Genomic DNA, 12,982 nt, shown 5'->3' on the forward strand with positions numbered 1-12,982 from the left:
ACAATTTTGAAGAGGCATTTAAGCTGCAGAACTCCCAGCGGAGTCACCCAAGTCTGTATAGGTCAGTAGCTTCCTGCTCGTGTACATTTAATAACTGGCTCTCTGGGGTGGGGTGGGAAGGAACACCCTGATTTTAATATTTGCCAATTTATGTGGTGTAAATACTCCCACCATAGCTACTTTCATTCAAGTTATCAAATGGCTCACAAAATGCCTGAAAATTTGACAGCAGTTCCTCATGAGCAGATACAAGCTGGCAGCAGTACTCCATTGGCTAGCCATAGGATTACGGCAGTCCCGCCTTATCCACAGGAGATATGTTCCAAGACCCCCAGTGGATGTCTGAAACCGTGGATTGTACCAAATCCTATATATACTATGCTTTTTCCTATATGTATATACCTATAGAAAGTTTAATTTATAGATTAGGTGCAGTAAGAGATTAACAACAATAATAATGAAATAGAACAATTATAACCATGTGCTGTAGTAAAAGTTATGTGAATGGCTTTAGGAGATTATTAAGTAAAATAAGGGTTACTCGAACACAAGCACTGTGATGCTGTGACAGTCAACCCATTAACCAAGGGTTACTAAGTGACTAATGTGTGGGGAGCATATACAGTGTAAGTACACTGGACAAAGGGATGATTGACATCCTGGGCAGGACAGAGCAGGACGGCATGAGATTTCATCACGTTACTCAAGGTAGTGCAGAATTTAAAATTGACGAATTGTTTATTTCTGGAATTTTCCATTTAATACTTTTGGATCACAATTGACCACGGGGAACTGAAACCGTGAAAAGTGAAACTGGATAAGGGGGTATGACTATACTTATCGCCAATATAGTATGAGCAGAAGTACCATCTGTCAGTTCTGGGCTGAAGCTTTTAAAAAAGGAGTGAGGTTTCTCTTTCCTTTCCCACTGGCTGGAAGCGGAGGCCTTAAGGTCCTAGGGCAAAACTTCTCAATGGATTCGGGGTGGGGGAAGATGAACCCTAATACCATGGAATGGTGGCTCTCATTCTTAGGGATCATCAGAATCACCGAGAGGCCTTCTAGAGTCAGCAGGTCTTGGGGCTGAGAGCCAGGAACTGGCATTTCTAACGATTTTCCAGTTGATGCTGATGCGGACATCCAAAACCCAGCCGAAGGTGTCCCTTATACCTAATGAGTTACCTAAGCACCTACAATGGGCTAGATGTGCACCATCCTTGACAAAAATAAGAAAATAGGCCCTTAAATCATTTTCTATAGGAGTTACTGTGTTTCCCCGAAAATAAGACCTAGCCAGACCATCAGCTCTAATTCGTCTTTTGGAGCAAAAATTAATATAAGAACTGGTCTTATAATATAATTATAATAAAAAAATATATATATATATAATCTAATTATATATAATCGAATTATAAACTCATATTAGTATAAGACCCGAGCTTATATTATAGTGAAAAGTAAAATAAGACTGGGTCTTATATTAATTTTTGCTCCAAAAGACGCATTAGAGCTGATGGTCCGGCTAGGTCTTATTTTCGGGGAAACACGGTAATTTTGTTGAAAAGCTGTCAAAGGCATAAATACTAAAAATTTATCACTTCCTAATATAACTGTCATTATGCTCTTAAAGTTATTTATGTGTGTGTCTAACGTTATGCCAAATCTGGGCTTTTAATTTTTTTTCCCCCACAGTGTGTGTTGTTAAACATTAACTATCATACCGATGAATGTAACTCTTTTTATTTATGTAAACAAAAGCCTTGAATCCAAAAGCAAACAAAACATGCCTCTGATAAGTGAGGAAAACCACCATTGAAAGTCATGCCATATGGAAGATAATCTTCCATTCTGACATGAGAGCTAACCACTGAAAATTAAATATTATAAAAGACTAGTGAATTGACGTATATTTGGTCTCTTGATTCTCCTCCAAAGTTGCAGTCACTTCTCATGGACAGAATATTAAGAGCAAGTAGCAGTAAGCATGCTGATAACCAAAGGATAGATAATAGGGAGATCATAAACACAAAAGCAGATAACTAGAAAATGTAGTGATCTTTGTTATTTATTGAAGGGATAACAGTACCTCATGTGATGAAGTGTCATCATATATAATTTAACTTATAGGAAGTCACTTACATGTATATTTGCTGAGAGATAGAGACAGAGAGAGACAGATACTGATTAGAGATTGATTTAACTCCTGCTGTGATCTGCCGACTATTCTACCAAATACGCATATGGCTCCAGAGTGAGTGGGTGAGGAGAGATGGCATTTGCTGTTCCTTACATTTGGCTTAAATTCTACTTTCTTCTGATAGTGTAAGCATCTCACTGCCTTGAGTTTGAGTCTAATATTTAAAGGTATGCATTCATCTTACAACCTGGTTTCTAAAAGCAAATTAACTACTTCATCTCAGTCTCAACTGAAGAAAGAGGGATCTGCATATTCCATGTGCATCATTATATAATTAAATAAATCAACAATTGATGCTGATAATGACGCCCCTGAAAATTAGGAAAAGTTTAAATTACACTGTGTTTTCGAATCAGAAGTCCTGGATTTCAGTCCTAACTCATTACTACTGGTTGTGTGATTGTTGGCAAATCAGATAGGTCACTCAGATTTATCATCCCTGAAATATGGATACAACACTACCATGTAACTCATAGCTTTGTTGGAGAAACTAAATGAGATATTTTATGTGAAAAGAACTCTGTGAACTGTAAAGTACTATAAAATTGTTGGTTCGTTATTATGCCTGTTTAATGAAGCAAAACAGAAGATAGTCAATAAAAATTTTCACTGAAATAGTTAAAATGAAAATATTTCAATGCTTAAAGGACTAGGTTTTGGTTACGCTGAAAATAACATGTTTACATATTTAATTTCCTTTTATTAATACCTAAATTCTGAACAGTCTGTTCATTTATTCAAGTGTTATCTTGCCCACTGTTATTTCTAGGTGGGTAAAATAAGTGTTACTGTAATTTCAAATGCAGAGATTTGAAAAAGTAAGTAGTACCTTGAACGTACCATAAACACCTGAGGATACTGCAAAGTGTCAAAAATGCAGTAAGCTCAGAATTGTACTCTGAAAACTCTCATAATTATTAACAAATAACATCACATAAAATGGCTATAGATTTTCATTCAGGTGGTCACAAAAACAGTCTTGCAACTTCAAATATCTGTTGTACTTTAGAGGTGAAGTTGATTATTTATGGATTATGAAAGTTCTTTTTTGTTTGGTTTTGTTTTGCATTTTGGTCCTCTGACGTGCACCCATATTTTGTATTCTCTCATTTCCTTCTGTTAGGCTGTACAATTCTTTCAGGTAGCAGAAATGTTTGGCTGCAGCAACTAATGCATCATTCTTTACATAATAAACTTTAAGCAGCGCTCAATAAAAATCTGTAAAAGGTGATGATTCGCTAATCAGGTCAACAATCTATAACCGAATTTAAGGGAACCAAATATATGTCTAAATTCCAACATCTTTAAATATAAAATTAGTGGGATAATAGTCATCAAGTCCTATTCTTGATTAGATTTCCAGAATTTTAAAACTTTGAATATGATTTCACTTATATGTGGAATCTAAACAAACAAAATAAACGAACAAACAAAACAGAAACCAACTCACAGATACAGAGAACAAATTGAAGATCTCCAGGTGGGAGGGGCCTGAGGGGGTTGGGTGAAAAGGGAGGAGGGATTAAAAAGTACAGATTGGTAGTTACAAAATAATCACAAGGATGTAAACTACAGCATAGGGAATATGGTCAATAATGTTGTAATAACTATGTATGGTGTCAGGTGGGTGCTAGACTTACTGGCATGATAACTTGTAAGTTATATACAAGTCTAATTATTATACTGCAAATCTGAAACTAATATAACATTGTATGTCAACCGTAATTGAAAATTCAAAAAAAACACAACATTAAAAAATAAAGCATTTGCAACACATTTAAATATAGAAAAAACAAACAAACCCTTGAATATGCTAATTAAATTGCAGATCCCCAGCGTTCCACACAAGGGCTCAAAACTCAACAGAGTGGATTCATATTTTATCCAAAGGGAGAAGTTTTGAGATCATTTTTTTTTAATGGCCAACTTTGTTTCATGATTGGCGACTTTTGCAGCTGACCATTATTTTCTATTGTATAAAATTTGCTTGGAAGTGGTCATTCAATATTAGTACAGTTATATCAAACAATGTGAAATTTCTTCTTTATGAAGAGCAGACATTAATTATAATAAAAAATGATTTCTGAATGTAGCTTTCCTTTTTAAATTTAAAATGGAATATATGTTTTAATCTCTTGAGTTTCGGATTTCTAAAATTTAAAAATCTTGTATTTCTCTCTTGTATCAATGTTTGGCATGTAATTATCTGTCACATGAATATATGAATCCACCTATGGCTGTATATACGCAGACATGCATGTGAATACTGTAATTGAAACATCTATATCTCTATAAGTGCAATTAAATACAACTGCAGACCAGAGGTGAAAGTCAAATATATAAAATGCTTGCCCAGTTCCAGCATGAGCTACTGAGTAAGTCTAAATTGAAACTTTACCTGCAAATATTTCCTTAGAAAGGAGTCAACTCCTTTTAGAGTTTTATATCTTTTGTATCTCAATTGTTTTATTTTGAACAACAAAGCTGCACAGTAGCCTGAAATAACCTCAAGAGATGTGAATTTTGGGATGCTTATGAAAGTCATATGACATAATTGGTTAATTTTAAAAAAAAGAAGATAAAGTTGATAAATCATTAGCAGTTATTCCTAGGGTATAACCTCACACTTAACAGTGGTGAAGGCCATTGTAAACAAGTTTTTTAAAGACAGTTTATTTTGATGGGGTGATAAATAATGTATATCTAAGAAAAATGAGAAGTTTCTCTCTCCTAATATTTTGTGAATGGGCAGTGAGGTTGGGGATAAAAATTCCATCGAGGAAGTGAAAAACAGCCCATTGGTAAGTGGCAGCTAGCTAGGCGTGAGGGTCCCAAATGAAAACAAAAAAAAAGTCACAGAAAATAAACAAGCTAGAGATAAGGCTACCCCAGAGCCAAGTTTGGAATGAGACAAAGACAAGGCCACTCTGCCATAAGAAAAATGACTAATATGAGGCACTGTTCTTTAACAGTGACAGCTCTTCCCTGCTTTAATCCCCTCACCTTCTAGATAAAAATTAAGACACCCGATCACCACATTGTGTCTTTACTTAATTTTAAATTTTATTTATTTTATTTTTCAATTACAGTTGACATTCAATATTGTATTAGTTTCAGCTGTATAGAATAGTGGTTAGACATTCATATAATTTATGAAGTCATATCCCAATTAGTCTAGTACTCACCTGGCACTATACATAGTTATTATAATATTATTGACTACATTCCCTATGCTGTACTATTCACACTATGCTCTACTAATCCCTGTATTTTGTAACTCACAATTTGTACTTCTATAATTCCTTCACCTTTCTCACCCAGCCCCCTAAACCTCCTTCCCATCTGCTAATCATCAGTTTGTTCTTTATCTATGAGTCTGTTTTTTTTTTTCTGTTATGTTTATTTTGTTCCTTAGATTCCACATATAAGTGAGATCCTATGGCATTTGTCTTTCTCTGTCTGATTTATTTCATTTAGCATATTACCCTCTAGGTTCATCCATGTTGTTGCAAATGAAGATATTTCATTTTTTATGGCAGAGTAATACTCCATAGTATAAATGTACCACATCTTCTTTATCCAATCATCTATTGATAGGCATTTAGATTGCATCCGTATCTTGGCTATTGTAGATAGCTCTGCAGTGAACATAGGGGTGCATATATCTTTTCAAATTAGTGTTCTGGATTTCTTTGGCTAACTATCTAGAACTGAAATTACTGCGTCATAAGGTAGTCCTATTTTTAATTTTTTGAGGAATCTCCAAACTGTTTTCCATTGTGGCTGCACCAACTTGCAATCCCATCAACAGTGCATGAGGGTTCCCACCAAGCCAATTAAGCCAATTAAATCCAAACAAGCCAATTTAAAAAATGGGCAGAGGACCTGAAGAGACATTTCTCCAAAGAAGACATACAGATGGCCAATAGACATATGAGAAGATGCTCAATGTCACTAATCATCAGAGAAATGCAAATAAAAACCACAATGAGCTATCACCTCACACCCATCAGAATGATTGTCATCAACTGTGCTATATACCTGAAGCTGAAGCTGAATAATATCGAATGTCAACTATAATATATATACATATATATGTGTATATATATATGTGTGTGTGTATACATACATATATATACATATATATGTATGTATGTATATATATATATATATAGTTACAGGATGTGGAGTACAGCATAGGGAATAGAGTCAATGGAATTGTAACAGCTATACACAAAGTCAGAGGAGTAGTAGATTGGGGGAGGGGATTGCCACTTTGTGAGGGGTGTAAATATCTATTACATTGTTTTGTACACTTGAAACTAATTAGAAAAAAAAGAAAAAAAGAATGGCTGCATCAATAAATCAAAAACCACGTGTTGGCAAGGATGTGGAGAAAAGGGAACCACACTGACTGGTAGCATCTAATCCAGAAGTGGCTTCCACTTTCCTAATTTCTCCTTAGAATCATCTAGCCAGCCAAACTCTGTGAGCAGCTCTTTCCAATGCCCTCTTATTGAGATGCTCCACCGTCCCTTTGGGAAGCTTTCTCCCTTGCTGCAGTAAGCTAAAGAATCCTAAGTTTTTGATTATTGGCATGCTCCTAATTGTCTTTGGACAGAGAGCTTTAACGGCATCTTATGGGTGATTCAAACAATGCCATATTCCACATAACTTAGGAGGAAGATGGCGACTCCTAAAATTCTGGAATATACACATGAATAGTGTGAATCAACTTGCTTCATAAAATATAAATGTGGCAAAAGCAATTTTCTCATCAGTGTGTTATCTTATAAACTGTGAGAGTTCAAACGTGGAAGTGATACTCAATGAAGAAATAAAATATAATTAGACATTTGGCAATCTCATCCATATTCCTAAATGTTGATATCTACAAGTTACTAAAAAATATATTATAAGTTTTATTGTCTCAGTGGGAAAGTGAGGGCTCTCCTTATATTCAAGCATATGTGATTAGCATTTAATCAACCGACCTGTCATCATCTAAGACTTTTTCCTCATTTGTAAAGGTAACTTGTATTTTTTAAAAATGAAATTCTGCTACTCATGTATTAATAAATTATAAAATCTCTAATATTGTTTCTTTCTGTAATTCTTCTTCCAACTTTTTCTATCATCATTGACATGGAAAGTGGACCTGTACATTTTGAGGGGACTGACTTATGTCTGTTATCTCTCTATTGATTTCTGATATTACAAGAAAAAACAAGCTACGCCAGATAAATTAGATCATATGCCTGTAGATAATTTATAAAATCCAAATACTGTCATAATTATAATATTTAATTGGACAACGCTTTGACCAAGAAGATATCACTCAACCTACTATACCATATATAAATCTTCAGTCACATTTCTGTTGTGAATAATATATTAAAAATTATCAGACAAAAAAAATAAACCCTAAGGAAGTTTTTAGAAATGTTATGATGTTGATGTTGGCAGTAGAACAAACTTGCTGAGAAAAAAAATTAAACAGCTTAATCTAGTTAATTGACAACAAAACAGCTGGGAAAATGAAACATCCCTGGTTATGACTGACTATAATTGAAAGTGACTAATGATGCTGTCATTTTGCAGCTTATATCTGAGGAAATGATGCCTGGAAGGTTATAATTGCTCTCTTGACCATTTGTCTACAGCAATTATTTTGTGTTAAAGGTTGTAGTGGAAACCTTTGGCCAAATACAGAATGCTCCGAACAACTACTTTTTCCGTTACATTTCAAAATAATTCAAAAGTAGTAATAAAACATATTATTAGATTCATGTGAGCAAGATTTTTTTATAATCTAAAAGCAAAGCAAAGCAACTTGTTTCATCTTATCACTTCTGCAAATAACCAAGACATTTAAAATTTCATTAATGCTCTCAAATTCTAATATATGAGAAGTGATATAAGTATTTTAAAATACATACACACACTTTAAAAAAATTAAACAGAAACAGTAGTGTTCTAAGTTAAAGAATGAGTATGAACAGAAGAAAATGTCATCTAAATGCTTAAGTTCAAGAGTTAAAAAAATTAAAAACCAAATAACAAATGCCTCATTTTTTTTTGCATTTGTCAATATTGTTGTTACTGATGACAGATGTTTTTGTTGCTTTTAAGCTGCTAAACTGGGTGCTACTGAGGAACTAGTCACTCTGTAGAAAATAGAACCTATTAAATGATTTAATCAATAGTGTTATTGCAAAATATTTTTACCAAAGGTATAACTTAAACACATGTTAAACAATTTATCTAACGTATCCAACCAATATTCAACAATTTCTGAAGTTAATGAACAAACAATATATAAATCAAATGAAATAAATGTATTTGTATGTGTATGGTGTGTGGGGAGGAAGGAAAAGAGGAAGGGACTGAGGAAGGGAGAAAAAGCAGAAGATGGGGAAAGAGGGGGAAGCAAAACAAAGATGCTTCTATCTTCGATCATACTATTCTGAGATTTTTCCAGTAATTTTGCATCAGAGATCTAGTGCTATATTTATGTCACTAGTAGAACTGTCTCATAATATATATTTGGCCTTTCATAGGAAGTCCTCAAAGAAAATAAAGAAGTTGGTTAGTCAGGGATGACAAAACAAACAAACAAACAAAAAACCAAAAACTGAAATTTCACCTTTGAAAATTAAAGAAATCCTAGAGAAGTTGATGAAGTGTAGAAAAAGGAAAAAAAAACAAGAACTGAACGCGGATGAGCCTGGGTCCCAAATAGGACTCAACTTGGGAGGCGAGCACAGGGGCTGAACAGACAGGTTTTCTGATACAGAATGTGGAGGTGCCAATAGACAGTTAATTTCCTAAGCAACAGAATCATTCTTCCATGTGTCCTTAATTAAAATGTCTGCAAGCAGTAGATGCACTAATTATCCATTTAAACACTCACTCTTATATACCACATCGTGAAGGATTTGCATTTTCTTTTTTAAGAATATCACTTTCTCCTTCATAATTGTTACAGTTTCCAAATGTATCTCCCCCTCAAAACAAAACCAAATTTCTTTCATGAAAATGTACTGCAGGCTGCTGGGACCCTTTTCACTTCTTTTAAGGGGTGAGAAATCTGACAGTTAAGGAGAAAAGGCATTAGGAAGAGCATAATCTAAAAATTTTGATATACAAAATCGAAGTTGAAAATAGGCTTTGTTTATGTGCTATCAGAGCAATGGATCATGCTTCAGAAAAAGCATCCCTAATCTTTAAAAAGCAGTTTTTGATCCATGCAGAGATTTAAAATAGTTCCCATAGTTTATAACCTTCTTTGCTGGATTTCATGTTCGAAACTGTGAGGTCATTTTGGAGCCTCTAGTGTTTCAGGCTACCACAAGCCCCCGATAATGTTCAAGTGTTTCCAAGGTCATGGCTTATATCAAAATTTTCATGGGAATCAATTATTCTCCACACCCCCAACCTCCCACATCAATCTTGCCCATTTGTCACTATCAACTTGATATGTTTAATCTTCTCCAAACCCAAGAGATAAATGGTAGAACAGGGATGAGTTTTTACTTAAGCTCAGCTTCTCCCAAATGAGTTGACTTGAGAGGAAATAGGGAAGAAGGGAATGAGAAAGGAAGGAAAGAAAGAAGAGAGCTAACTCTACAAATGGTTTTCAGGGACGCGAAAGAGAGGGAAAGTTAATACCTCCTTGCTTTTACTTTGATTTCATAAAGGTAATTCCCCTTTTACATCATTAATGTGACAGTAGAAAGTAGATATGCTCAGACATGGCAGGTTCTAGTTCTGATCTCAAAGTGGCCGAGGAGTTGAGGGTATGAGTGGAGGTATGATTAATCAGGATCAACTGGTGGATGGTTTACAAACAACGAAAATAAAAATTTGCTTGTTGACCTTCAAGTAAGACTTTTCCTTCGGGTTTTTATTTTTTTTTTTTTTACAAAGTCTCAAAAGTAAAAGCCAATTTCCCTTGCCCGAGGGGATATATCAGTAAAAATATTACTAAAGGTAATGTCTGCAAACTTACTACCTATGTTTTCTTCTAGGAGTTTTATGGTTTCAGGTCATACATTTAAGTCTTTAATCCACTTTGAATCCATTCTTGTGTATGGTGTAAGGAGGTATATCCCCTTGGGCAAAGGAAAAAAAGAAAAAAATAAACATATGGGATTACATCAAACCAAAAAAATATTTTCACAGCTAGGAAACCATCAATAAAACAAAAAGATAACCTACTGAATGGGAGAAGACATTTGCCAGTGATACATCTATTAGGAGGTTAATATCCAAAGTTTATAAAAACCTGATATAACTCAACACAAAAAAAACCCCACAAACAACCCAATTAAAAAAATGGGTAGAGTACATGGAGAGGCATTTCTCTAAAGAGGACATACAGATGGCTAACAGACATATGAAAAAGTGCTCAACCTCACTAATCATTAGAGAAATGCAAATAAAAACCACAATGAGATACCACCTCACTCCTGTCAGAATGGCTATCATCAATAAGTCAAAAAACAAGTGTTGGAGAGGTTGTAGAGAAAAAGGAACCCTCATCCACTGTTGGTGGGAATGCAGACTGGTGCAGCCACTATGGAAAACAGTATGGAGGTATCTCAAGAAATTGAAAATGGAACTACCTTATGACCCAGAAATTCCACTCTTGGGTATCTAGCCACAGAAATCCAAAACAGCAATTCAAAAAAATATATGCACCCCTATGCTTATTGCAGCATTATTCACAATAGCCAAGATATGGAAACAACTGAAATGCCCATCAGTAGATGACTGGATTAAGAAACTGTGGTACATTTACATAATGGAGTATTACTCGGCCATAAAGTAGAATGAAATTCTACCATTTGCACTGATATAGATGGATGTAGAGAATATTATGCTAAGTGAAATAAGTCAGACTGAGAAAGACAAATACCATATGATCTCACTTATATGTAGAATCTAAAGAACAGAATACATGAGCAAACTAAACAGAAACCGTCTCAGAGATATAGAGAAAAAACTGATAGTTGCTAGATGGGAGGGGGTAGAGCTGGGGGAGAAGGTAAAGGGATTAGAAAGTACAAATTAGTAGTCACAATACAGTCATGGAGATATGAAATACAGTATGGGGAATATAATCAATAATGTTGTAAAGATCGTGTAAGATGCCAAATGGGCACAGGACTGATCAGGGGGATCACTTCATAGACTGTGTAGAGGCCTGACCACTGTGCTGTACACCTGAAGCTGAAGCTGAATAATATTGAATGTCAACCAGAATTAAATACATACATATATATGTGTGTGTGTGTGTGTGTGAAATAGTAATGGGATGTTGAGTACAGCATAGGGAATCGAGTCAATAGAATTGTAACAGCTATATACAAAGTCAGAGGGGTAGTAGATTGGGCGTGGGGGGTTATCACTTTGTGAGGGGTGCAAATGTGTAACTATTACATTGTTTGTACATCTGAAACTAATAATAGTAATAATAATAATAATAACAGTAAAAACCAATTTAAATGTATATTTGTAATCTGTAACAATTGTACCAACCCCTGAGAGGATCAAAGAACAGCAGACAGAGGGGACCTACGAAATGGTCCCTTTGACAGTTTCAGTGCTTGCTACAGGAATCACTATGCTAACCAAGGAAGATGTCTGCTTGGGGACTGGCTTTCTTTAAAGTATCAACAGACACCCTGAAATTTGCTGAGTTCAGGACCTTCTGTAACTCTCCAACCTGAATACTGAATAGACAGCTACTTTATGAAAATTATACCAGGCTTGGAACTGGATGCCAATTATTATTATTTTTTTCAGATGTTAGGAGTGAGGCAACGTATTCCTGAATAAATGCCTATTGATATCTACAGAGAAATCTGTGCCTTTCAATATCCGGTGTTTAGATAGTGCATTTAGACTAAAACTTTAAATTCATCTAAGGAAAAGCCCCTTGTAAACTGTAAGGAAAACACACAATTTTCTAGAAATGACGCTTGGGCCAAGCATAAGCAGTGACCTTAGAGACAGAGTCTAAGTCATGGTGATGTTGTTTGTGAGGACAAACTAGTTCTGTATGATGAGGTTATTGACCTGCACTATTTTAGAGCAGTTTTAAACATGAGGGTCTGGCTCACTGAATCTCAGCCTGCAACATTAGCTAGAGAAACCAGCACTGATCAATAAACAGCCGCCATTACAAGCTCGCAGGAACCTTCATCATAATGGAAGCCATTATAATGTTGGTCAGGTACAGAAAATAAGGTAACCTATACCTAATGTCTATCTATCACTGGACTCTCATTTGCAAATGGAAGCCATTGTTGAGCTATTTTTGAAAACGGAGCTGGCTTTCCATTTCTCTCCTCATGTAACAGCCTGCGAATACATGTGTCCTAGACTTCAAAATGCACAGGAGGAAGGGAAAGAAGTAGAAAGCTTTCTTCCACAACAGCTTTTTCACCAAAGAGAGAAGCAATTACATGACATTTCACTAAAAATTCTTGACCCAGTAAAATACTGAAGCCCAAATGCCGATTCCTGTTTCATAATAAGAAAGAGCAACAGAGAAAAGAAAGGTCATGGACCATATTGAGATTCTTTACAGCTGTTGGAGACAGACAGTATGATGCAGTAGCTTGATTTGAATTAAGCCAAACAATCTGAAAAGCATCAAGGCTGGCAAGCAAAGCGATAAAGCCTCACAGAATTTAATCTACCTTGAAGGTGGGACTACTTTTTGTATCGTTAGCAGCGCACCAGGACAGAAATGAGTCCGTTAATGCAATGACTCAT

General features: G+C 35.2%; 1 protein-coding gene across 8 annotated transcripts in view; it reads right to left on the minus strand.

Annotated features, from left to right (window-relative positions):
• DMD (dystrophin) overlaps positions 1 to 12,982 on the minus strand; it is a 2,125,071-nt gene that overhangs the window by 690,334 nt on the left and 1,421,755 nt on the right. The window lies entirely within an intron of this gene.

This window comes from Rhinolophus sinicus, chromosome X (assembly GCF_036562045.2).
Source record: "Rhinolophus sinicus isolate RSC01 chromosome X, ASM3656204v1, whole genome shotgun sequence".
NCBI classification, from domain to species: Eukaryota; Metazoa; Chordata; class Mammalia; order Chiroptera; family Rhinolophidae; genus Rhinolophus; species Rhinolophus sinicus.